Genomic DNA, 23,757 nt, shown 5'->3' with positions numbered 1-23,757 from the left:
ACTGTGCTGAATCCTCACCGGGGCACGAGGCTCAGAGAGGTTAGGTAACGTGCCCAAGGCCACACAGCCTGCCCACAGCGTAGCCATGGCCATCTGCTGTCTTAAGGTCCAAATGTTCCCATTTCCTCCAGATCAGAGCCAAGGTCTACGGGTCTCCTCTCCTGGCAGAGCAGCGAGCTATAGAAAAGAACACTGGGTTTACCGCATGACCTTGAACCCGCCCCGTTCCCTCCGGTGGGGCCTCAGCTTTCTCATCTGCCAAATGAAAGGGCTGAACCCAATACTCCCCTGGACTCTGTTCAACTGGGGCGCCCTGCAGGGACCCTCAGTCTGGGGCAGGTGGCTGGGAGCACAGCATCCAGCCAGACGGTGGCCATAGCCGTCCCTCTGCCAGGACAGGGAGACCTGGCGCACCAAGAAGAGGCCTAGTGGCCAGACAGGGACACAGCGAGAGCCGTGGGGACAAGGGGGGCCCCCAGACTGCAGACCGGGGTGACCCCCGGCTGCCCCCACACTGCAGACTGCTCGCAAGGCTGTGACAGGGACATCCTCATTGACCCGAGCAGCTCCTGTAGGATCTGGGAACCTGTGGCCCACCTACCCCCTCCCTGCTCTCTGTTTCTCACCCAATCCCCGAGATCAGAGATCAGCACTCTGCCCGAAGCTGGGAATAGAAGGCAGGGGAGGTAGGCAGGGGAGGGGCTGGGAGAAGTGTGGTGGGTGGTGGGGAGGGGTCTGGGGGCAGCAGCTGGTGGGCGGGGGGAGGGGCCCTCTGACCATCCGTGGAGCCCCCATACCCCCCCCTCCTGCTGAGCTCTAACTTAGAAACTCCAGCATTTCACAGAAGCTTCTCCCTCGGGAATCATCAGAGAAGCACCGAGGCGTCCTGTTTCTCCTTGATAAGGAAGGAGAGCAGGGGCGGGAGGGCCTGCTGTCTGCCGGGCGCGCTCACCGCTTGGGGAAGGACGCTCCCATCATCCAGCCCGCCCCAAGGAACACCTACTGTGCGACAGGCACCGTGCTGGGCACCGAGGACAAGAACACGGATCGGCCAATGCGCCCGTGCCTGAGACGTCTCCCTGAAGCAGCCAACTCGGACAGGAGGTGAATAAGGACGCCACACCACCACGGCTGCCACTCGGCCCTGTGTGCACAGAATTCCAGGGGCACAGAGCTCGCGGAGCGACTCGACAAGAGGGTGGTTCCCAGAGCCACGACTGACCGGGGTCTGAGAGGGGCGAGGAGAGGATGGCCTATTCCGGGCCGAGGGCACAGCACAAGCAAAGGCCCGGTGCCATGAGAGGACGAGGTTTTCTGGGCGGGGGGGGGGGGGGGGGGGCCCGGTTAGAAACATAACAGTAACCACCTGCCTACTGAACAGTTATAGCGTGTCCAGCACCTTGCTAAGCCTGTCTCGGGCACTGAGGCTCACTGAATCTGCCAACACTCCCATTAGATGGGTCTTGTTATTGTCCCCATTGATGGATGAAGAAACTGAGGCCCAGGGAGGTCAGGTGTACTCTTGGCGGTCACATGGCTGACAGTGGCCAGGACGGCACGCAGACTCAGGCTCTAACTCTCACCCAGAGTCAGGAGTTCGGACTTCCTCTTAAGGGCAACCGGGAGCCACGGGGAATTTTTAAGGGAGGTGGGTAGCACCGTCTCAGTGCCCCGAGCCCCTGAGTCAGGTTCGTGGAGTCCTGGGAGGTCTGTTTTCAGGGTCCACTGGCCATTCCAGGCAGGCTTCCCTTGATCTCCTTCTGGTGTTTGCTGCCAAACACCAAGGTTTGGCCGGAATCTTCTTCCACAGCCCACTGTCCCTAAGTTCCGGCCCTTGGGCTGGGGGCCGTCACTGCCAGGGCCTCTGCAGAGCCCAGACTCCCACTGGTCAGGGCTCTCGGCCCCTTTAACCCTTCCTGGGGCCCCCTGTGTTGCCCACTCTCTTCCCTCTTGCCTGCCTGGCTCTGGGATAGCATCTAGGGCAGCGGGCGGGGGGGGGGGGGTATGCCTGGGATGTGACCTCGCAATGGGGCTAAACAACCCTCAGAAGTCGGCAGAGGTGGCTTCCCTTTGGGGTGCTGTCATAGCCCCACGCCCCTTTCTCACCTCCTCCCCCAGCCTCCAGCTGCCTCGGCAGTGCTGACATCACAAGACATCAGTTGTGGGAGACCCCTCGGCATTCCATTCCCCAACCACCCCATTGTACAGATGGAGAAGCTGAGGCCCAGACATGGAACAGTCCGCAGAGCAGCTGGGGACCTGGCTTTCCCGTGCTCCTGCTGCGGCTCCAAGATCCCGGTCTTTCCTCCCCGTCTCCCCCCTCCTCCCGACATGTTTACGAGCGCTGTGCGTTTTCTCACAGGGGCGGATCACTTCTAGTCCTCCCGTAAGGCCAGGGCAGGGGGGATTAAACCAGGAAGCCCGGGCCCTCCGGCTGCAGCTCCTTCTGCCACATCAGCATCCCTGCCTCACAAGGTAGTAAGATGAGGCAGGCAGTAGGTCAGTGTCTTGCCCAAGTTCAGGCAGCCCAAGTTCAAGAGGGTCACCGCTCTGAGGTCCTTCCTGTTTTTCAGAGTTAAGACTGGCAAACGCATTGGCTGCCGCTCCCCTCCCTGCGAGAGTGGCAGACATTACTAATTGATCACAGCACTCTCTTTGGCGGCCCAGATGCAGCCTCGGCATCCTTCTCAACACCGCCTTCCGGGTGATCAAGGTGATTCCCATTCACCACCCTCCCCAGACTTTAGGACCTAGTCTGATCTCGTCCTTGGCCTGGGGCCCAGCACAGAGCACAGGTCACAGTAATAAACATTTGTTGAGGGAGGCAGGGAGGGAACAAACATCCACTGAATGAATGCCGCCTCCCAAAGCCGTTTCCCCTGTAGTAACAACATGACAAGAACGAGAATAGTAATGTCCTGACAGCTGAGGTTTCCCGAGTCCCCCAGGGCATTTCAGCCGCGCTAAAGGAGGTCAGGTCCCCAGAGCCACACGGCACATGACACAGCGAGGCCCCATCCCACCTGCCGGCCCAGCGCTCTGCCCCTGACCACGTCTCAGCTTGTTGTTTACCATCTGGGCCAGTTGGGAATGGACCTGGGCCTCGGTGGGGGATATGGTGGGTGTTGAGGGCAGACCCTGGGCACTAGGGTGGCAACGATTTGATGAGGAGTTTCCTCACCCTACTTGAAATGTTAGAATCGCAGAATAGGGGAGACCACAGGGCACCCCCTTCTTTGTACATGTTGGCCAGCTCGGGGGGGGGGGTCACCTAGAAAGCCTGGCTGAGGTAGGTTTGCACAGCCCCGTCTCAGAGGTCCCAAGATGTCCTCTCTCCTGGCATCCTGTAGGGCATGGTGAGCTGTTTATTGAGTGCCTTTTTTTTTTTTTTTAAGAATGCAAAGCCCTTGGAGGGAGGGACCCTTTGAGGTAAGGTTTGGCTTAAAATGAGTGCTAAGTAAACATTGGACGAATGGAAGGGAGGGAGGGAGGGAGGGAGGAAGTGAGTGAATCAGTGAGTGAGGGATGGGAGGATGGATGGATGGATGGATGGAGCGATGGGTGACTGTCCTCTGCACTGGAAGGCCTCCAGTGACTCAGGCAGGGAGTAATAGTGGATTGCACTCTGAGACATGAGCAGGGAGGTCAACCCACGGCCCCTTCCCCCGCTCCCCAGCATTTTCATTAGAACGCATCTGCTGTGCCTGGCCCCTTGGCCCCTGCCCCGGAAAGACACAGACGCCTCTGCTGGCTTTATTAAGGACCTATTAACCCAGATCTTCCCAAGCTGAGTTATAGAAGCCGGCCCTGGGCAGGGCTAATGATGCTGTCACTGCAGGCCTCGGTTGAGAGCCCCAGGAGGGCTCCAGTGGGGAAGGCTAGGACCTTAGGGTTACAGAGAGGACTTTAGAGCCACACAGGTCTGCCTGCTTTAAATCCTAGTTCCTCTCCTAATTGGCTGTGTGGCCTTGGGCCACTCACTTCCCTTCTCTGAGTTGCAGCTTCCTCTCCTGCAAAACGGGCTACCGATGTGCTTGTCTGAGAGTTTATGGAGCCAACGCATTACGTCACTCCTCACAGAGTCAACACTCACTAGAACCGGTAATATCCCGGGGACCCTCTGGAGCCCCGCAGGGCAGCGCACCTGACCCTGACGATAGGCAGGCGCTGTAACCCACCCCCCCCCCCAATTTGTGGCCGAGCAAACTGAGACTAACAGGGAGATGAAGTCACACCGCCACACAGCCGGGAAGTGATGGGGCCAGGATTCAAATGTAGGCAGTGGACGTCACAACTGGGTGATTTCCTCCCTGGCTACAGCAGGAACAAAGCCTGGGCCGGGTGGGTGGGGCTGGAGGGGCGCCTCTTCCACCTCCAGTGCCTTGAGGTGACAGCCCAGCAGAGCACCCGGAGGTCTGGGATAATAACAGAGATTTACAGTTTCCAGCGCAATTAACCGCACCATCTGGATGGAACACGTCCACCTGGGGGTGTTAGGGACCCCAACCCTTTAGCGTGAGCGGCAGGAAGGGACAAGGGGGGGGGGGACTCTGTGCACTGCCAGGTTGACAGCAGAGACCGTGTGGGGCCCACCTGGCTCGCCCAGCGCCCCCTCCCTCCCACCCGTGTACCCCTGAGGGGCTCTTTCACAGAGAGCTGGGTCCCTGCCAGTTTCAGAAGAGTCCCGAATGGCTGAGCCCAAGGATGCGAATGCGGAGGAAGGGCTGTGGTCTGAGCCACGAGAAAGGTCAGGGAACAAGTAGTAAGCATAGAGTGACAGTAACACAAACATGATGCTTGCTTTCCGGGGTGCATGACGGCCCAGGACCTGACCACCCCGTGTTCCCTGCCACGTTCCAGCCTTGTGACCCCCAGCAAGTAGCTTCGCCTGTCTGAGGAACTCTGCGAGATCAGGATCAGCACGATTGCACTCGAGGGGGCTGTTTGGAAGGCTAAATCGGATACGAAAACGTACAGACCTCGGTGGGGTGCCTGGCACAGAGGAACTCACAACCAGTGCTTGTCCTGATTATTGTTCCATTTGCCAGAGGGGAAAGCCGAGGCCCCCAAAGGTAAGTGACTTGCCTCAGGCTGCACAGCGGGTTGGTGGCACAGCCTGTGACAAAGATGGACCTGCCCCGCGGGGTGCCTGGGTGGCTCAGCCCGTTGAGCGTCTGACTCATGCTCAGGGCATGATCTTGCAGTCCGTGAGTTCGAGCCCCGCGTTGGGCTCTGTGCTGACAGCTCAGAGCCTGGAGCCTGCTTTGGATTCTGTGTGTGTGTGTCTCTCTCTCTCGCTCGCTGCTCTCTGCACTCTCTCTCTCTCAAAAATTGAAGAAAAAAAAAAGATGCACCTGCCGTGGGATAGAGAGCCAAGCCCAGAGTCTCAGGGCTCCTACGTGGCGATCCTGGGTCACACTAGGGAGAGCAGCAGACCAGCTCCCGTCAATAATAGCTGTCCTGTTCTGAGTACCTACTCTGTGCGAGTTGCTCTAAAAGCTTTTAGGAATCACTTCGAGGAATCATCACAACCTGGGAGGTGGGCACTGTACGGTCCCTAGCATCCAGACGCTCAAGCTTCAGTGGGGCCCGAGCTGGGATTCACCACCAGAACAGCCTGCTTCTGAAGCCCTGGGTCTCAGCACAAGCTACTGCCCTCTGGACAGCGGTGGAGTTTTCTCTCTCTGCTCCCAGCCTCCTTCTGTGTCTTCATTTCCTCCTAAAAGAAGGAGAGGGCTAATTATGATGCCAAGTCGGCCATGGCGGACCTGAAGTCTACTGGACATCAGACAGAAGCTTCCTCTTCGGGGCTGGGGGCCCCTCGCCCACATGGAGAAAGGAGGAGGGAGGAGGGAGGAAGGAATGTCACCCAACGCCCCTCACTCTCTCCTTAGCTCTTTGGAGGCCAAGTGGCCAGAACCCCTCAGCCAGCACAAGGCCACCTTGGGGACCAGGCTGGCTAGGGACAGGGAGAGAAGGGGGACGGGCCCTGCCAGATGGGAGGCTTTGGCTCATGGCCTCTGCCCCAGCTCTGCAGGCCCTGTGACCTGTCCTCCTGGGACCCCCCTGGCCTGTCCAATTGAGGTGACCCTTCCCCCTTCCCAGCAGAAACCCAGACCTCTGACCCTTATTCAAAACAAACCAAACAAAATGTGGAAAGAAAAAAATCCTCCACAAACAGCCTCAGAGATGATCGTGCGTCTGCCCCAACACACACACACACACACCCCCAGCCTTAGCCATGCAAGGCTGCAGCCAGGCGTTCACATAAACAAGTTGTTGGAGAGTGCTTTTGTTTATGAAACATTTAGGTTTCCCTCAACTTCCTTGAAGGGGAGGGGGTGGACTGTTTCCTAGTTCTCTGTCGACCAGGGAATGGAGAGGGAGCCCGGAGTTTGGCGGGATTTCATTTCTCCCTCGGTGCTTGCTGCCAGGTAGAATCTGGGGGAGGGTGTGCAAAAAAGACCGGAAAACACAAGGGGGGGGGGTCCCTCACCCCCGCGGGGAGGTCAGCACGTGGGCCTGGCCGGACCGCCCCAGGCCCGGGCTCCCTTCGGAGGCCCGGCTGAGAACACAGTGGGGACGGTGACTGATGCGCCCCGGCCACCTCCCTCGGCTCCCACCTCCGGCGCCCGGGAAACCAACGAATCGGCCAGGAACAAAGGCGGGGCTGCCTCCCCAAAGCGGGCGACAGTTTTGCTTTTTTTTTTTTTCTTCCCTCCACACCCCCCCCCCCCCCGACCCTAGCGCGCAGCCTGGCAGGTTTGGGGTCCGGACGGCACCGGGGTTGCGGCGGGTACCGCCGCGACGCCCGCGCGGGGCAGGCCCCGGGGCGCATGCGCGGGCCGGGGCGCAGGAGGCCGCGGCCGCCCGCGCAGCCTCGCTCGAGCCGGTCTCCGTGGCAACGGGCTCGCGGGGGGGAGGGGCCGGGCGGCGTGGGCTGCGGCGGCTGCTATTTCTGCCGCTTCCTGTTCCTCGCGGCCACGTCGCCATGGCAACGGTGTTACTCACCGCGGCCGCTTCCCGGCTCGGCTGGCGCGCGTGACCCCGGCCGCCCGCGCCCCCTCGTCTCTCACTCGCTGCGCTGCCGCTCTCCACCCCCCACCCCACCCCACCCCACCCCGGCGGCGTCCTCCTCCGGCACCCCGGTCCGTCCAGCGCGCCCCGGCGCCCCATCCTTCCCCTGCTCCCCGCCCCTCTCCGCCGGTGCCCGCGGCTCGGGAGGGAGGGGGGGTGGGGAGGGCGGCAGATTGATGGGGGACGCTTATTAAAAAACATTGTAACCGTTTCCGTTTTTATTACGTTGACAAGGGAGCGTTATTTACTGTTATTGTTTGCCGAGCTGGCCGCGCCCGAGCGCGGGCGGCCTCCCGGGAGCTCACCTTTCGGGCGGGCCCGGGGAAGTCGCGGGTGGGAGCGGGAGGCGGGGGCTGGCGAGGGCCCCCCCCCACCTCTCCCCGGGCGGACGCGGCCCCCCGGGGGGCCTGCCGCTCGCCCCTTCCCCCCCCCACCCCTCCAGCCAGCCCCGGCCGACCCCCGCCGCGGCGCGTGTGCGTGCGCGCGCGGGGAGAGACTGCAGAGGCCGGGGACTCGTGCTGAAGGAGAGAGGCAACAAAAAATAAAAAAAGGAACAGATGACTTCATTCCCGGGAAGGCTCCGTCCTACGTGGACCAATTTCCTGGGGACTGTGGTGGAACAGCTCCGCTGCCGTTGGAAGCACTTAAAACTAAACCAGAAAAAAGACCAGAAAATTCTTCAGCATTGCCTGAACCCAGCGAGGGCAGGTTGGTGGCGTGTGAGCCCTGGGTTTGCGGGGAGGAGGGTCGAATTCCTCCACCCCCCTCCCCGCTGGGGCTTGGCTTCCAGCAAACCTCCCCACCTCCCCGCTTAGATTCTCTACCGTGAGAGGGTGAGCGACTGCCCCAAGGTCACACAGCCGGGTTTCTTTTTTTTTTTTTTTTTTTATTCTGCTTAGACCCTTGCAGGGACAAAACCCGGCAGAGGCTGGTGAAGGAAAGCCAGTGGCTGGACTGGAAGCCTTGGAATAGGGCGAGGCTCAGCTGGAGGCCCAGTAAGGGAAGATTAACCCGGCGGGTCTAAGCTCTGGCTGGCCAGGCTCCTGCTCACCCCACTGGAGCCTTCAGCTGGGGGTGGGGGGGTTGTGGAAGGTGCGGGCCGTCTGTCCGTTGGGATCTGATGGGCCTGGAGGATGCCCCCCGCCCGCAAGCCCCTGCTGGGATGCTAATCTCATCCTGCTAATTAAAGTTTGCAGTTCTGTCCCTAACTCAGCTCCCCACTCTTGAACAGTATTAGCTGAGTTGCAAACAATTGCTGGTCCAGACAGAAGCCAGAGGAAAAAGGCCTCTGGAGTTCACGTTCTAAAGATAAAAAACGGATTTGAAAAATGTTTATACTTATAAACAAACGACTCCTAATGAACAGAGCGAGTTTTGGAAACTGAATTTTCAGAACCCCCCCCCCATCCCCCTGCCGTCCCAGCCTGTTTTGTGGTGGTTTCCCCCACCACCTCCCCTCCCCGACCCCCGTTCCAAGGACACGAGGCTTGGGATTTGGTGGATTTGGTCACTGCAGCCCCTCTTGGTCTCTTGGCCTCAGATGATCAACCAGCGCTCCCCCAGGCCCAGGATCGCCTCTCCAGGCCGTCTGGAGTCTAAAGCGACAAGCCAGTTCCCCACTAAGACCTGTGGGTCTGGGGCGCCACGGCAAGATAAAGTTCTCTTCAGCTCTGTCCCAGCGTCCACCAGTTTGGAGCTGCAGGAGTCCTCCCTTGAGCGCATGAATCAGAAGTCGGGCTCCCAGAAAAGAGAATACCCCACCCCCAGTCCGTCCCCAGTCCTTTGCTGCCAGCGCTGTGACAGGGGAAGGCAGGACCGCCCTCCACTCCTCCCCATGGGCTGGCCTTCCAAGCAAAACTCATCTCTGGGAGCAGGTTTGGAGTTTAGCTGATGTGAAAGTCCTGCCCCTGGGCAGTGTTTGAATAGGACTGAAACGACAGATGACAGCCAGCGCCGTCCAGAACTAGGAGGACGTTGGAGATGATGCAGACCAACCACTCCTGCTTCCCTATCTTACAGGTGGGCAAACTGAGGCCCAGAGAGGGAAGGAGACCTGACCATTGGTTAGAGCCAGGACCCAGGTGCCTTGCCTTCCATTCGGTGTGCATTGCCCTACTCTGATTCTTCTGTGGAATCCCCTGTGTGATCAGAAGTTCAGGAGCTGGGGGGCACCTGGGTGGCTCCGTGGGTTAAGCGTCCGACTTCGGCTCAGGTCATGATCTCGTGGTTTGTGAGTTCGAGCCCCACATCGGGCTCGCTGCCGTCAGCGTGGAGCCTGCTTCGGATCTTCTGTCTCCCTCTCTCTCTGCCCCTCCCCTGCCCGCGCTCTCTCTCTCTCTCTCAAAAATAAATAAACATTAAAAAACGTAAGTAAATGACTGTACCAGCCCTGGGTTGTCTTAAAAGCCCCCACCCGGCAAAGATGGGTCCACATCCTAATCCCTGGAACCTGTGAATGTGACCTGAGTTGGAAAAACGGTCTCTGCAGATGTAATGAACTTAAGGATAGGGACGTGAGCGCATCCCCGACTCCCCAGGTGGGGCCTCAGTGCCATCGCGAGTGTCCTTATATGAGACAGAAGAGAAGGCAGGGTCGACACCAAAGGGGGGAAGGCCAACTGAGGGGCAGAGAGGGCAAGGCCTGGAGCCACCGGAAACTGGAAGAAACGAGGAAGGATTCTTCCCTGAGTCTCGCGACGGGACACGGTGCCGCTGGCACGTTGATTTGGGCCTTCTGGCTTCCGGAACTCTGAGATTAGTCTTGTCAGCCACCAAGTGTGTGGCCATTAGTTCTGCAGCCACAGGAAGCCCATACGGCGGTGATGCTGGCTGTGATGCTGGCTGTGATGCCGGGGTGGTGGCTGTGGGAGCGGTGACGGGGACGCTGGTGATGGGGGGGGGGGGCGGCTGTGCTCATTTCCCGGGGCCGCAAACTCTGTGGCTCCAAACAACTGACATGTGTTGCCTCGTAGGTCTGGAGACCAGGATTCCAGAATGAGATGTCAGCAGGGCCGTGCTCCCTCTGGAGGTGCCAGAGAAGGAACGTTCCAGGCCTCTCGCTGGGCTTCCGGTGCCTCAGGTGGGCATTGGCTACCGCATGCACCGTTCTCAACCTCCAGTCCCTTGTCCTCACAGGGTGCTCTCTCTGGGTCTGCGTGGCGGCGTCTGCCTTCTGGGTGTCACTGCCTCTGGGTCTACACTGCCCCTTTTTATAAGGACACCAGTCATACTGGATTAGGGCCCGCCCTAACGACCTCCTCTTTTTTTTTTTTTCTTAATGTTTATTTTTAAGGGGGCGGGTTCAGGCTCTGAGCTGTCAGCCCAGAGCCCGACGCGGGGCTCGAACCCACGAACCGTGAGATCATGACCTGAGCCGGAAGCCGGACGCTTCACCGACTGGGCCCCCCGGGCGCCCTCCCCAACGGCCTCATCTTAACCTCGCTCATGTCTGTTAAAGTCCCTATCTCCAAATAAGGTCCCATTCTCAGGTACAGAGACACAACTCAGCCTGTACCAGTGGTGATGATGGAGAGGGCGGTGGTGACAGATGGGTGAAGGTACTAGGCCTCAGGCCCCGACCCTCCAATTCTGCAGGAGCTGTGTGGGGAGCAGCGGCCAGTTCAGAAGACCAGGAATCTGTTCGTGCAGTGAGGTGCCGGGTGGGAATGCCCCGCTGGGGGAGCAGGGAGATACAAAAGATGATCCCAGGGGCGCCTGGGATCGCCCAGGCTGTGGAAGCTGTGAGGCCTCCAGCAGACCCTTTCACGGTTGACCTTGGGTTGGACCGGATATTTAGAATGGGCCCCGTTGCTGACAGTTATCTTCTGGGGCCGCCTCAGGCCAGGAGGATGTCCCGGTGAGCGGAGGGCGAAGGGCGAGGAAGGAGGGGCTCAGCTTGGCGCCTCTGCCTCCTCCCTCTCACAGACCTGCTATGTTTATTCACAGCCAAGGCCCCGCCTCCCCAACTGCGGAAACCCCCCCTGAGGGCAGGGACCAGGCTTGCAGGGCTGGGGCTGTTTTAAAGAAGAGCCAGCCCCCTCCCTTCCCTCTCTGCCCGGGGCGCAGTGGACAGAAGACAGGTGGGTGGCCCCCTGTTTGAATGTGATCTTTCTCCACCAGACCCTTGGTGGCTCCAGGAAGCTGTGTCACAGGCTGGGCAGAAGAGCAGAGTCAGGCTGGCCTGGCCTTTCTTCGGCGAGCCCATAGCATAGGCTGAGCAAGCCCCCACCCTAGAAAGCCAGCCGGTCTCTGGCAGAAGACGGGCAGGGCGAGGCCGCTGGTGTTTTCCTTACCCGACACGACGACCCCACCTCCCTTCTCAGCCTCTCTTTCTCTAGCTTTCGGGGGAGCGGGACTGATCATGACCGTAGCTCTCGTGCGTTCCCGCGTCCGGTTGTGATGATCGGTGAGCGCACGCTCAGGCCAGGTACTCTCCTGCGCGCCCGGAGACAGTGGACAGCAGGACCGGGCTCCCACATTTGCGCTGCTCACGTTCTAGGGAAGAGAGAGACGAAGAGCAAAGACACAGGCCCATACCAGGATCCAGGGAGTACGGCAAGGTAGAGAGGAAAGGAAAGCAGGGTGAGGGGCTGGGCTAGGAAGAACCGAAGGACTGGAGTCACTGAGGTGAGGGGGTGACCGTGGACCTGGTGCAGTGACGGAGTGAGCCCCGGGAGAGGTCCACAGCTGGGGGAAGCAGCAAGTGCAAAGGCCCTGGGGTGGCTCATCCTGCTGTCCTGAGGTGGGGGAGCAGAGTGCACAGGTCACCTTGAAACCTCACGGCTTTTCTGCATCCGCCCGAAGTCAATGGAGGCGGGGAGGGGCGGGCGAGAGCGAGCCAGCCGAGGGCTGCCTTGTGTGCTTAAAGAATCTCAGATGGTCGCGGTGGCCTGGTCAGGGACAGCAGCGCCAGGGAGATAAAAACGGCTGGATGTAGGGTGTATGTTGAGAAAAGCCACCAGGATTTGCCAAAGGATGGGCCGTGGGTGTGGAAGACAGAAGAATCAAGGATGGCTGTGTCATCATGAACAGTGGGAGGTACCGTTTCCTGAGCCCAAGGGAGCCGTGGGGGTGTGGTGGGGAATCAGGCGTTGCCGTCTCTGAAAAGCCCGTTGGATGCTCCTGTAGTACGCCCTGAGAGCTCTCACTCCCCGGCTTAATCCACACCAACCCCCAAGAGGCGGATTCTACTAGCAACCCCATTTTTCCGATGAGGAAACTGAGGCCCGGAGAGGGGAAGCAGTCCTCCCAAGGGTGGGAGCTGGTGAGGTCCAGCCAGGGGGCTGAGACGAGGCCGGCTGGTCCAGAGGCAAGGGAAGAGGGGAAGTCAACCCAAGCAGGAGGGGAGGGGCGCTGGCCTCACGGCGCAAGCGGTCCTGGGACTCCAAGCGGGACATCGAGGAAGCGATGACTGCTAAAGCTGAAACGTGTGTGTGTGTGTGTGTGTGTGTGCAGACCATGACCCCAGAGGGATGGCCCAGACCCAAAAAGGGTGAGGAACACCGTCCCCCGCCCGCCCCAGCACTTCCCCAGTCCTTAAACCCAGGACTGACTCCATAACTGTGCCGGAAGGTTCCAGACTATTCCATTCCCAGGCTGGACTACCTCCGGCCTTCGAGGACCAACCACTCCCATTTAAACCCTCGGCCCTAGCTGGGCTAATTATTCCCAGATGATCTCAGTGTTGCCAACACCCCTGAGGGGTTACGGCCATTCGCCGCCTTTTACAGAAGTGGAAAGCGAGGCGCCACCAGTGGTAGACCAGGACTCCGAGTCAGGACCGACGCCACCCAGCCTATGTTGGTGCACTGGTGGAGAAACGGGGGCGGTCCCGGCAGGTGCCTTACACGGAGGGCCCCGTTGGGTTCTTACAACAGTCCTCAGGGAGGGCAGCTGCGTTATCCCCATGTCACAGGCCAAGAAAGGGAGAGTCCAGGGGGAGGGAGTCAGTTACCCCCAATTTTGTACAACTAGTGAGCGGGTGAGATTCGAACTCAGGATGGTCGGACTCCAGGGCCCAGGCTCCCGTGAACCTAGGAGAACAGGAGAGTTAGGTGAGCGGCAGGCCTCACCACACCCACGTCCCCATCCCCCAGCGTGCCTAGGTGGCCGCAGGGCACAGAGGAACAGACGCGTCCCTGGCCTCCCTGGTGGTCACCTTGCAGGCCCGATGGCCAGCCTGGCTTCTGTCTCCTCGCATCATTTCACTGTTACGATCTGTGCTGCCCCAGCCTGGACCTGACTCCCCTGCCCTCGGGGCTGCCCTCGATTGCGGGTCCCTGCAGTACAGTGACCGCTGGGAGGGCACTCTGGGGATACGGGCCCTCCAGAAGCTTTGGGCCGCTCAGGGTTGCTCCTTGCCCCAGAGCCTTGGAAAATGCAGCTGCTGAACCCTGGGACACTACCCAGCCTAGAACCCCACGCAACCCTGGCCTTAGCTTAGGCTGAACCTGGAGGTGCCTCCAGGGGCGGGGGGACCCAGGGAAGAGGTACGGGGGTCCTCCTGGGGGGGTGTGACCCTCACCTCCATCACTGCTGCAGTGAGCATGCCTGTGTGTGTGTGTGTGTGTGTGTGTGTGTGTGTGTTAGGGTGGGTAGGGTGAGCAGATAACAGCAGGATGGGAGAGGCCGAGGATGGGAAAGAGAGAGAGAAGAGAGACACAAGAAAGAAAAAGAAAGCTCGAAATACCAACACGGAGACCCACTGGGGAGAGAACCTCACAGGGAGGGGGAGACCACAGAGGGAAGCAGGACGTCCGGAGGGGCCGGCTGGGGAAGGAGGATCCTGAAGGCAGAGCTCCAAGGAGCAGAAAAGAGAGAGGAAAGGCAAAGGAGAAGAGAGAGAAGAGGAAGAGGAGGGGGAGGGGAGGAGGAGCAGGTGCCCAGAGTACAGCTGGGGGCCCTGAGAGGGGGGCTGGGGGCTGAGGCTGGGGGGGCGGTCTCAGGGGGCCCAGGTGGACAAGGCCAGCTCTTTCTCCCACCTAACATCCTGAGTCAGCCCCGGGGGGTTGTGGGGAGGCAGGTGGCCAAAGGTGGCTCCCTCAGCCGCCACCCCCCCCCAACTGGCCTGGGAGAGGACTGGCCCTAGGACCCCCAGCAGGGAGGAACACAGTGAGGTCTCTCAGGGCTTCAAGCTCCCCACTGTTGAGCCCCAATCTCCTTGCACCAGCCTGGGCTGTGTGACCTTGGGCGGGGACTTTGCCTCTCTGGGCCTCCGAGGCTCTGGAAAGGTGCAGCGCTCGGTGTGGACCTGAGTGCTCAGGGGCTGCAGGGGTGCTGGGGGCTGCTCAGAGCTGGCAGGGTGTCCGTGCCCAAGGGGCCAAGGGGCCTGGCCTGTCTGAACCCGTGTGCCTCCCCCGCAGCGTGGGGTGACAGAATAGGGTCTGAAGGAGCATCTCGGTGGCTCGGTTTGTTGGGCGTCCGACTCTTGATCTCGGCTCAGGTCATGATCTCGTGGTTTGTGGGATCGAGCCCCGCATCCAGCTTCGCCTGCTTGGGATTCTCATTGTCTCTTTTTCTCTCTCTCTCTCTCCCCCTCCCCTGCTAGTGCGCGCGCGCGCGCGCTCTCTCTCTCTCTCTCTCAAAATAAATAAATAAACATTAAAAAAAAAAGAAAGAAAAGAAAAAGATGGGGTCTGCGGTGCCCAGCCGCAGTGACCATGAACAGAGAGAGATGTGCAAACGGTCAAATGCTGAGGACAGTGGTTCGCTTATCCAAAATGGTCATCCACAAAGGTACGTTTAGGTCTGTGCCAAATTGAAGGGGGAAGGGACGAGAGTTGAGAATGCCTTGAGGGACCCGGACCACCCGGATCAGGAGGACTCTGCAGGCTGGACCCCCTCCATGGGCTGGGCACAGGGCGTCGCACTGGGCGGGGGGGGGAGGGGGGGGGGTCAGGTTGGTCCCTAGGGAGTCCCGGAAAGGCATGGGCGTCCAGATGGGCCCCACTGATGGTTAACCTTGGAGACGGGGACTCCAGGAACCCCCTAAGCCCCAGCATCCTTTCCCAGTCCCTCTCCCCCTCACCCCAACTGTTGTCCAAGGGCGGAAGGATTCAGGGACGGGAAGGAGGCTGGGGTCCCCGTCATCCACCCGGATTTCTCCCCTTTCGCTAAAGGCCAGGAAGAGGGGTGAGGGGAGAGGAGAGAAAGCAGGAGGCAGGGAAGGAGAGGGGCAAGGGAGAAGGGTTGGAACCTTGAGGGAAGCAGCCCAAGGAAAGGAATAATGAGAAGAGGAGGGAGCAGAAGCTAGAGGCAGTTCTGGCTCCCGCAGCCCATCTTCCGGAGACAAAGGCCCTGAGGCCGAGGAGGGGAGAGGAGGGGGGAGGCGCAGGGAGGGGGAAGGAGGGCTCCAAACCAGGCCGAGACCCTGCCCCTCATCCAGCTGCGGCTCTGACCCCAGGGAGAGGGAGAGCGCTCCAAACTTAAGAGGGAAAAAGTCTGCCAGCTGCCCTTGGGGCTGTCACAACAGATAAAACCTCATCCAGGCTTTACCAGGAGCGCCCCTGCACACTAATGCACAGCAGCGAGCTAAAAATACTGGCTGGAGTGGAGAGGAGGGTGACAGGGGGAGGAGGGGGCGGGAGGATGGAGGAAGGAGGGAGGAGGAGGGGGAGGAGGGAGAGGCCGGGGAGGAAGCAGGAGAGCGGGGCTGCAGGTCTGGGCTCAGGCAGCCCCGGTCTTCCAGAGTGTCCTAATGACCCAGATGTGCAGGCGCGCAGGGAGCCGGCTGCTTTGGGAGTTGCGAATCGCCACCTCCAGCTGCCCCTCCCCGGGGACGGACGGGGTGAGGTGGGAAGCAGAGCACAGGGGAGAGGCGGGGATTGCAGAGAGATCGGAGAAAGAGGGACACCTAGGACGCAGAGCTCTGAAGGGCAGGGGTTAGGGGTGGAAGGGGAGGTTGAGGGAGGGAAGGAGAGAGGGAGGGAGAGAGGAGGGAGGGAAGCCCAGGAAGTGGAATGACCCCGGGGCTCTGGGGCACAGGCCGAGGGACCAAAGGCACCCGATCTCTGCCCTGTCCTTTGCCCTGGGTCCTGGGGAGCTTGGCTCTGGGGGTCTGGGTTGAGCGCCTGGGCCTGACCCCAGCCTGCTTCTGGGAGCACCCCTTCTTTGGTCCCTGGAAGAACGGGCCTGGTCTGGCTCCTTGAAAAAGACCTTCTAGTGATGGAACCAGGGCCTGGAGCCCCGCCCCAGCTAAGCCTTGCCATCTGGTCTCCAGAACATTCTAGAGAGGGAGGGACCCATTTTGTCCCCATTGGACAGATTCACTCATTCATTCAATAACATCCATGGAGCACCTTCTCTGTGGTGAGCACCAAAACCTGAGTGAGGGAGGATACGGCTGGGTAAAAATCCAGGAGCGTGGCCCCCAAGAAGGAAACTGAGGCTGAGAGACAGTGAGGTCACTAGTCCGAGAGTGGTAAATGGCAGAACAGGATTCAAACCCAGGCCCAGCTGACCCCAAGCCGCACGGATACACAGGGCTGTCCGGCAGCTCCTGGGCCAGCGTCACTGAGGGCCAGTGGATGGGGAGGCAGGGACCCCCAAGGGACCCAGGGCCCGGGAGTTGTGTGAAGCAAATCCTACGTCTCCTGGATTCCTTAGTAGCCTGGGGGTCTCATCCCTGTGCGTGACGCATTTAGCACACTCCCAGCACACCGCCTCCGGCAGAGCGGCCCCCGTGGGCAGGTGTGCCCTCACTGGGACAGACGCCGCCGGGCCTTGCTGGGCTGGGGACCACTGGGGGAACCGCCTCACCCCTCTGCTAGACAAAGCCTCTTTTCCGGAATTCGCTAACCTTGGTTCATCCTGAGCTGCCACCGGGGTGCTAGGAACGGTCCTGCGGCCTTGTGGGGACAGGGCGACAGGGTGGGCCAGGGGAGTAGAGCAGGCAGATGCGGTCTGAGCCCCAAGCCGCTCTCCCCGGCCACGGGAACTCAGCCCTGTCCCCTACCTTCTGTGCTCCTCAGTCTCCTAATCTCAAAAATGGGCCACCATGATGTCTTTTTTTTTTTTAAGTTTATTTATTCTTGAGAGATAGAGACAGAGCATGAGCAGGGGAGGGGGAGAGAGAGGGGGAGACACAGAATCCGAAGCAGGCTCCAGGCTCCGAGCTGTCAGCACAGAGCCCGACGCGGGGCTCGAACCCAACGAACCGCGAGATCATGACCCGAGCAGAAGTCGGACGCTTCACCGACTGAGCCACCCAGGCGCCCCAAAGAGGTTTTGATGAGATGTCTGCATAGAGAGCCTGGCGAGAGCCCAGAGCAAACACAGCCCGCGCTCCCCAGAAATGCCCATCCTGACCACCCTCACTCTGCTGCCTTCCCCAGTTCCTCAGCAGAGCCTCCGGCTGCCATGTTTACCAGCGGGGGGCCTCGGGCGGTGACTTACCGGTCTGGGCCTCAGTTTCCCCATATGCACACGGGGAGGGCGGTGACTGCCTCGTGGGACCACGGCAAGGGAGCTGGAGGCGACGCTGCCGGCCATCGGAGCGCACAAGGGACGCGCTCTTGGGTCCCGTGGCATCCCCACTCTCCACGGCATCTCGTTCCCTTCCCGTCTCCCCCACTGGACCCCGGGCCCCCCACCCAGGGGTGCCTGTCTCCCATGCGCCGCTGCACGTGGCCCGTGGTCAGCCCCCCTTAAGTGGCCTGCTTCTGTCTGGTGAGCAAATGGCTTCAGCGTCTCCCCGTCACCCACGTCACATGCCTCTTCTGGTTTCTCCGCATTTGCCTCACTGACAAGAGCGCATGGTCCCAAACCCTGCCCTGGGATAAAAGAGGACGCCCAGGCTTCCCACCCACTCCTGCTTGCCCGGTGGGGGCAGGGGGGGGGGGGATTGGGCACCGGCTCGAGCTCTTTCTGCTCCCCTGGTCCTTGTCTGTACCTTCCAGGTCCCCTCCTTGGTGGCTGCCCTGTGCTGGGGGAGGGGGGCAGTGGGACAGCGGCCACCTGCAGCTGGGGGCCGTCGCCCACGGCACACAGAGCACTGATGTGACTTGAAGAGGAACAGGAAGGAGGAGGAAGAGACAGAGGGTCCGAGAGAGAGCCGAAAATGAATTACCAGGACGGCAGGCTGCTGGACTTCAGTTATATTTAAGTGGTATATATCTGGCCTTTCCTTACATTTTTATCCGGCTGTCTTGCTCGCCGTGTAACGCAGCCCCTGATTCTTAGGGTTTTCCCTCCTTCCCTGTCTCCTTTGACTGCCTCGCTCCCTCCCGCAGCTCCAGCTGTGTGCGCGTGTGTGCGCGTGTGTGCATGCGTGAGTGTGTGTGTGTGTGCGCGCGCGCGCGCGAGACTGGGACAGCCGGAGCCTCCTCTGGGGGCCAGAGGGAAGGAGCCGCACAGCGGAGCAGGAGAACCAGACAAGTGCCCCAGTCCCCAGCACCCAGGGCCCAGCGGGGCTTCGACCAAGGTGACAGGCGGCCGGCAGGGGCCGCGTGGCTGTTTGTTTGATTTCCCCCTACTTCCAAACTAGTTGAAATCATACACCGAGCATCCATTTAATTAAGTTTTCCGGTGTGTGGCATGATTAGTAAGACACATGACTGGTAGTGGGTGGGCGGGCCCATCCCTGCTCTCGCCGGTTCGAATTCTCAGCCCTCGGGCCACAAAATGCGGCAAGTTGTAATATGGGGGCCGGAGGAGGCAGGCGAGCTGCCGCCTCCCTCCCTCTGCAGTCCTCTAACTCCACGTGGGGGTGTGGGGGGGGTGCGAGGGTCGGGGGCGGGTGGGAGGGCTTTGTAGGGAAACTTCCACTCACCTGGTGCCACAAACTGAGCTCCGATGAAGCTCAGAGAGAGCCTCGCCGTCACAGGGACCTCAGAATCGGGCAGAATCAGGCAGCACAGAACCGGAAAAGGGGCTGCGCCCTCGCCGTGGCATCAGTGGGTTATCCGAAATGGCCTGTTTCGGGGACACGGTCGCCCAGGGCCTGTTTGCCACGGGGTCTGCCCCGCCTCTTGGCCACAATCGAACCAAAGATCGCCAGTTACGTGGACGGGACGGGGAGACCTGTCCAGGGTAGTAGGGTGCCCCCCCCCCCCCCGTAGACCCTGGTCCCATCATCTCTCGCACTTATGCCCGCTGGACCTCGGGAGGACGGACCTGTGGCCTGGCTGGTGCTTCTCCGTCCCTGACGGGCCAGGCGGGCCACAATGGCAGGCTCCCTCTCTGAGGAGGAGAGAGCTCTGTGCTCCCTTCTTTTTTTTTTTTTTTAATGTTTATTTATTTTTGACAGAGAGAGAGAGAGAGAGAGAGAGAGAGAGAGAGACAGCATGAGTGGGGGAGGGGCAGAGAGAGAGGGAGACCCAGAATCGGAAGCAGGCTCCAGGCTCTGAGCTGTCGGCCCAGAGCCCAAGGCGGGGCTCGAACTCACGGACTGTGAGATCATGACCTGAGCCGAAGTCGGACGCTCAACCGACTGAGCCCCCCAGGCGCCCCTGTGCTCCCTTCTACTTGGAGGAGGTTTGGGCTGTCAGATTCCCAACTCTGGAAGCACTTCTAGGACTGTTACACACACACACACACACACACACACACACCGACTAAATTAGAGAAGGAGAACCTTGGTGGCTCAGTTGGTTAAGCGTCCAACTCTTGGTTTTAGCTCGGGTCAGGATCTCAGGGTTCGTGAGTGTGAGCCCCACGTGTTGGGCTCTGTGCTGACAGCATAGAGCCTTCTTGGGATTCTGTCTGTCTCTCTCTCTCTCTGTTCCTCCCCTGCTTGCTCTCTCTGTCTCTCTCTCAGGGAAAGAAAAAGGAAAAATACAAAATAGACCCTAAAGGAATATTCCAGCCCATGGTACGCCTGGGGAAACTGAGGTGCAGGGAGGGGTGGGGCCGTGCCCTGGTTACTGACTGAGTGAGGGCGAGATTGTCGGAGGAGCTCCCCCTTGAAAGCAGCTCCCCTGCTCCCGGGCGGGCCCGCCGTGTCGTCGGGCCCCACTCTCTGCGGTGACGGGAGCAGCGCCACTTCGGGGGCACACGCACTCGGATGCGCCTTGGGGGGCACAACTAATTTTAACAACAGCCTTAGGAAAAGACAAATCTGTCCCCCCCCCCTTTTTTTTTTTGGCCTCCTCGGGGGAAAAGAAAGGTGTGTGCGCGCACACAGGATTCAGAGCATCAAATACCAGGAGGCCGGGACTCGGCCACCGCCCAGACGCGTGTGCCGCAGCCACACGCCGACTTCGGGCACCGAGGGCCCCGCGTTTGCTCAGACACCCGGACTCCCGGCCCCTGGTGCCCAGCAGTGTCTCGATGTGACCTCTGGGCCACCGTGGGAGGCCGCTGAGCAAAGAGGCCAAGCCAGGCGGCCCTGAGCCGGCTAATGACCCCCGGGGACCTCAGCCGCCTCCCTGTCAACCGTGGAGGAGGCCAGACCAGGCGGGGAGGGCACCGGGCACACTGCCGGGCCCGTGCGGCCCTCCTGTCCAGACGCGGGCTGCCTCCCCAGCCCAGGCCCAGCTGACAGACAGACCAATGAGGGCACGTGGCCCAGTTCACCCTGCAGGGACCCACCTTGGAGCTTGGGGGGGGTCCTTGCGGGACTAGGAAGCATTTGGAAACTCTCCCCCCCCCCACCCGCCCCATCCTTTTCCCTTCCAAAGCAGGATCCGGCCTCTTGAAATTCTGCACACTAATAAAATTGTAACTAATTTACATCCGAGATGGGAGTGAGTGGCAGCGGTTGTCATGGAGACGATCTCCAGGGCCCTGGCTGCCTCCGCCTCTTGGTGCAGCCGAGAGATCAAGAGATCCTCGCTCGAGCTCTGCAGCTGGGGCCTGTCCTCTTGCCTCCCGGGCACCCTGCCCTCCTTCCCCCACACCGGGCAGGCCCCCAGGGAACCGGGGGGTGGGGGACAGACACCCTCAAACACACGCCAGCCAGAGCGGCTGGGGCTGGGTGTGTGCCCCCCCCCCGGCTTCTCTCACCCTGTGGGCCCCCGCTGGCTTTCTCACTTCAACTGGAGGCCCCCAGTGGGACAGGAGGCCCTTCCCCCCCCCCCCCCCACGCAAGGTAAACAATGGCACTCAGAGCGGGGACAGTTGGCAGGGACAGGGCAGAGCAGCAGAGCCCTGAGCTACCCACAAACCTGTCCTCTTGGGGTCCACTCTGGGAGAGAGGTTCCCTCCCGGACCCCCAAGGGTCCAAAAGTGAGGAGACGCTCCCCCTGGTCTCACACAGCTCGGCCGCCAGAAGGAAAGAGGTCAAAATAACGGAGCGTTAATTCTAAGCCACCCATGCTCCGTGCTAGGCCCCCCCCCCCCCCGCCCCGCGCGCGATCTCTTTTAAACTTCAAGGCCACCCAGCGCAGAGGGTAATATTTGAGCCCCCCAGCTTATCAGTGATGGAACGTTCTCAGAGAGGTGGGTGGGCAACACCCAAGTTCAGGCCCCTGGTAAGCACGGGAGCCAGAGGCAAAGCCGCATTTTCTGACTCGAAAACCATCATGGGGAAGCTTATAACCTGCTTCCCAAGAAAGCATCTGAACAAAATAATTATGACAAAGCAGAGTGCACGTAACCAGAGAAGGGCTGAGGGCACAGAGGGACCCTTAGGAATCATGGAATCTAAATCAGGTCTTGAGAGGGGCACCCGGGTGGCTGGGTCGGTGAAGCGTCTGCCTTCAGCTCAGGTCACGATCTCGCGGTCTGCGGGTTTGAGCCCCGCGTCGGGCTCTGTGTTGACCGCTCAGAGCCTGGAGCCTGCTTCCGATTCTGTGTCTCCGCCTCTCTCTGCCCCTTTCCTGCTTGCTCTCTGTCTCGCTCTCAAAAATAATAAACATTAAAAAAAATTTTTTTTTAAATCAGGTTTTGACGGAGGAAAAGAGTCCCCCCTCCAGGAGATAAGCGGGAGAAGAACATTCCAGGCACAGGAAACGGTGGGCAGGGGCCTAAAGGAGAAGGTCGGCAGCGGGGTGGGGGGGGGGGGACATTAAAATCTCCCCCACTCCCCCGCCCAAGCCTGCAGCCCTGCAGGGGAGGCTAGGGCGAGCTGCACGGAGCCGCAGGCCACCAGCCCTGCGTGGTGCCCGTGTTCCAGGCCCGGCTTCCGGCGTGGGGGTGGGCAGGAGGGGAGGCTTACTGCTGTGGGCGGCCTCGCTTCCCTCCGGAGAACAGCAGACCCGCTCCCCTGTCATACCTGGTTACGCTGCTGCTCCGGAAAGCATCTTGGGAATAAAAATAATAGCCATGAAAACAACAGCAGCCATGCTTCCCACGGACCGAGCGCTTGCGGCCTGCCAGACGCTGAGTCACACGGCGAGAAAGTGGCGGAGATGGGGCTGTTAGACCCTAAGCCGTGGGCTCCCAGCCAGTCTTCCCTGTGCCAAGCAGAGAGGGCATTGAAATTCAGCCCCTGCCCTCAGCGTGCTCACAACCCATTTGGGGCCCAGACTGCTCTAGATGCGTCCCTGGGAGCATCTAGAAGGCTCCGCCGGAAAGCCCATGTGTCTCTGGAAGGCTAGGTCGCCAAACGGCAGCTTTTCAGGCCACGTGGGGCTAGACTGTATTTGGGAGCTTGTAGGAGCTGCTGCGGAAGGCATGACTTGAGCTGGAGGCTGAAACAGCGGTCACATCTGAACGAGGAAGAAGTTGAGGGGGCATCCCAGGTGGGGAGTCGCAGCCCGGGCAAAGGTGTGGGGGTGCGAATGTACCAGGAGCACGGAGAAGGTCAACAGGCCGCAAGGACCAGTCACGGGAGCCGGGGCCCCAAGGTCAGGGCCAAAGATGGACGCGTATCAGCCCAGGCGGGGCGTGACGCATGGAGGCATCTGTCATCATCGGCCCCGATGGCTCCCGACTGTTGGGGACAGGTCTGGGGAGTTCCCCAGAACAAGAACTATCCAGTAGGAGGCATCCTCTTGAGGGGGACTGAGCTGAGGCTCTCGGGAGATTGGAGGCCTCCGATCTCTCCCGAAGTCTCATAACCAAAGTCTCATAACCAGGTGACAGATCAATAGCCCCGAGTCTGGGCCCGACTGTCCCCTGCCTGTCTCCAGTAGAGGTGGACACCCTAGGTTCCAAACTCGCTCCCCCATTTAGTGTGCGACCTTCGGCAAGTTTCTTAACCTCTCTGACTTCAATTTCCTTACCCGCTGGGTGGGCATAAAAACACCCCCCCCCTTCTAAAAGTTCGTGGACCGGTTTTAGGAATAAATGAGGCAATGCAAAGAAAGCATTGAGTGGAATACTCAACTGTAGAGTTCACGTGTGACGCGTGCCGGTTCCCTCACTCCCATCCTCCAACCCTGGACAGGTCAGGTGTGGCCACCGAAGGTTCTCCCTTGACTCACCGTTCGTGCTTGCAAATCTCACTGCTTCTGTGTCATCGAGCCCCACGTCGGGCTCTGTGCTGGCAGCTCGGAGCCCGGAGCCTGCTTCGGATTCTGCGTCTCCCTCTCTCTCTGCCCCTCCCCCACTTGTGCTCCGTCTCTCTGTCTATCAAAAATAAATAAAATGTAATCATCATAATAATAAAGCCTAATCTGTAAAATTAAAAAAAATTGATAAATTTTACTTCATCAAAAATTTTTAAACTTTCACTCCGCAAAAGACACTGTTAAAAGAATGGATAGACCAATTGTAGATTGCGAGAAAATACTTGCAAATCACACATCAAACAGGGGACTTGTACCCGGAAATCATAAAGAACTGCAGAAACTCAACCGT

General features: G+C 60.1%; 1 long non-coding RNA gene across 7 annotated transcripts; it reads left to right on the top strand.

Annotated features, from left to right (window-relative positions):
• Window positions 1-5,347: 5,347 nt before the first annotated feature.
• LOC125150629 (uncharacterized) lies at window positions 5,348-23,515 on the top strand. Of its 7 annotated transcripts, none has more exons than XR_007146414.1 (6): window positions 5,348-7,785; window positions 7,977-9,096; window positions 10,050-10,156; window positions 14,690-14,811; window positions 17,409-18,181; window positions 21,898-23,515. It is a non-coding gene; the product is annotated as an uncharacterized LOC125150629 (long non-coding RNA). The 7 variants fall into 7 exon arrangements; XR_007146411.1 differs by having other exon boundaries at window positions 14,624-14,811; XR_007146415.1 differs by lacking the exons at window positions 14,690-14,811; window positions 17,409-18,181; window positions 21,898-23,515 and adding exons at window positions 10,370-10,565; window positions 10,672-13,533 and having other exon boundaries at window positions 5,348-6,434; window positions 7,655-7,785.
• The last annotated feature ends 242 nt before the right edge of the window (window positions 23,516-23,757 follow it).

The sequence above is a fragment of the Prionailurus viverrinus genome, chromosome D4, assembly GCF_022837055.1.
Source record: "Prionailurus viverrinus isolate Anna chromosome D4, UM_Priviv_1.0, whole genome shotgun sequence".
In the NCBI taxonomy this organism is placed as follows: domain Eukaryota; kingdom Metazoa; phylum Chordata; class Mammalia; order Carnivora; family Felidae; genus Prionailurus; species Prionailurus viverrinus.
This window is presented reverse-complemented; position numbering and strand designations above follow the sequence as displayed.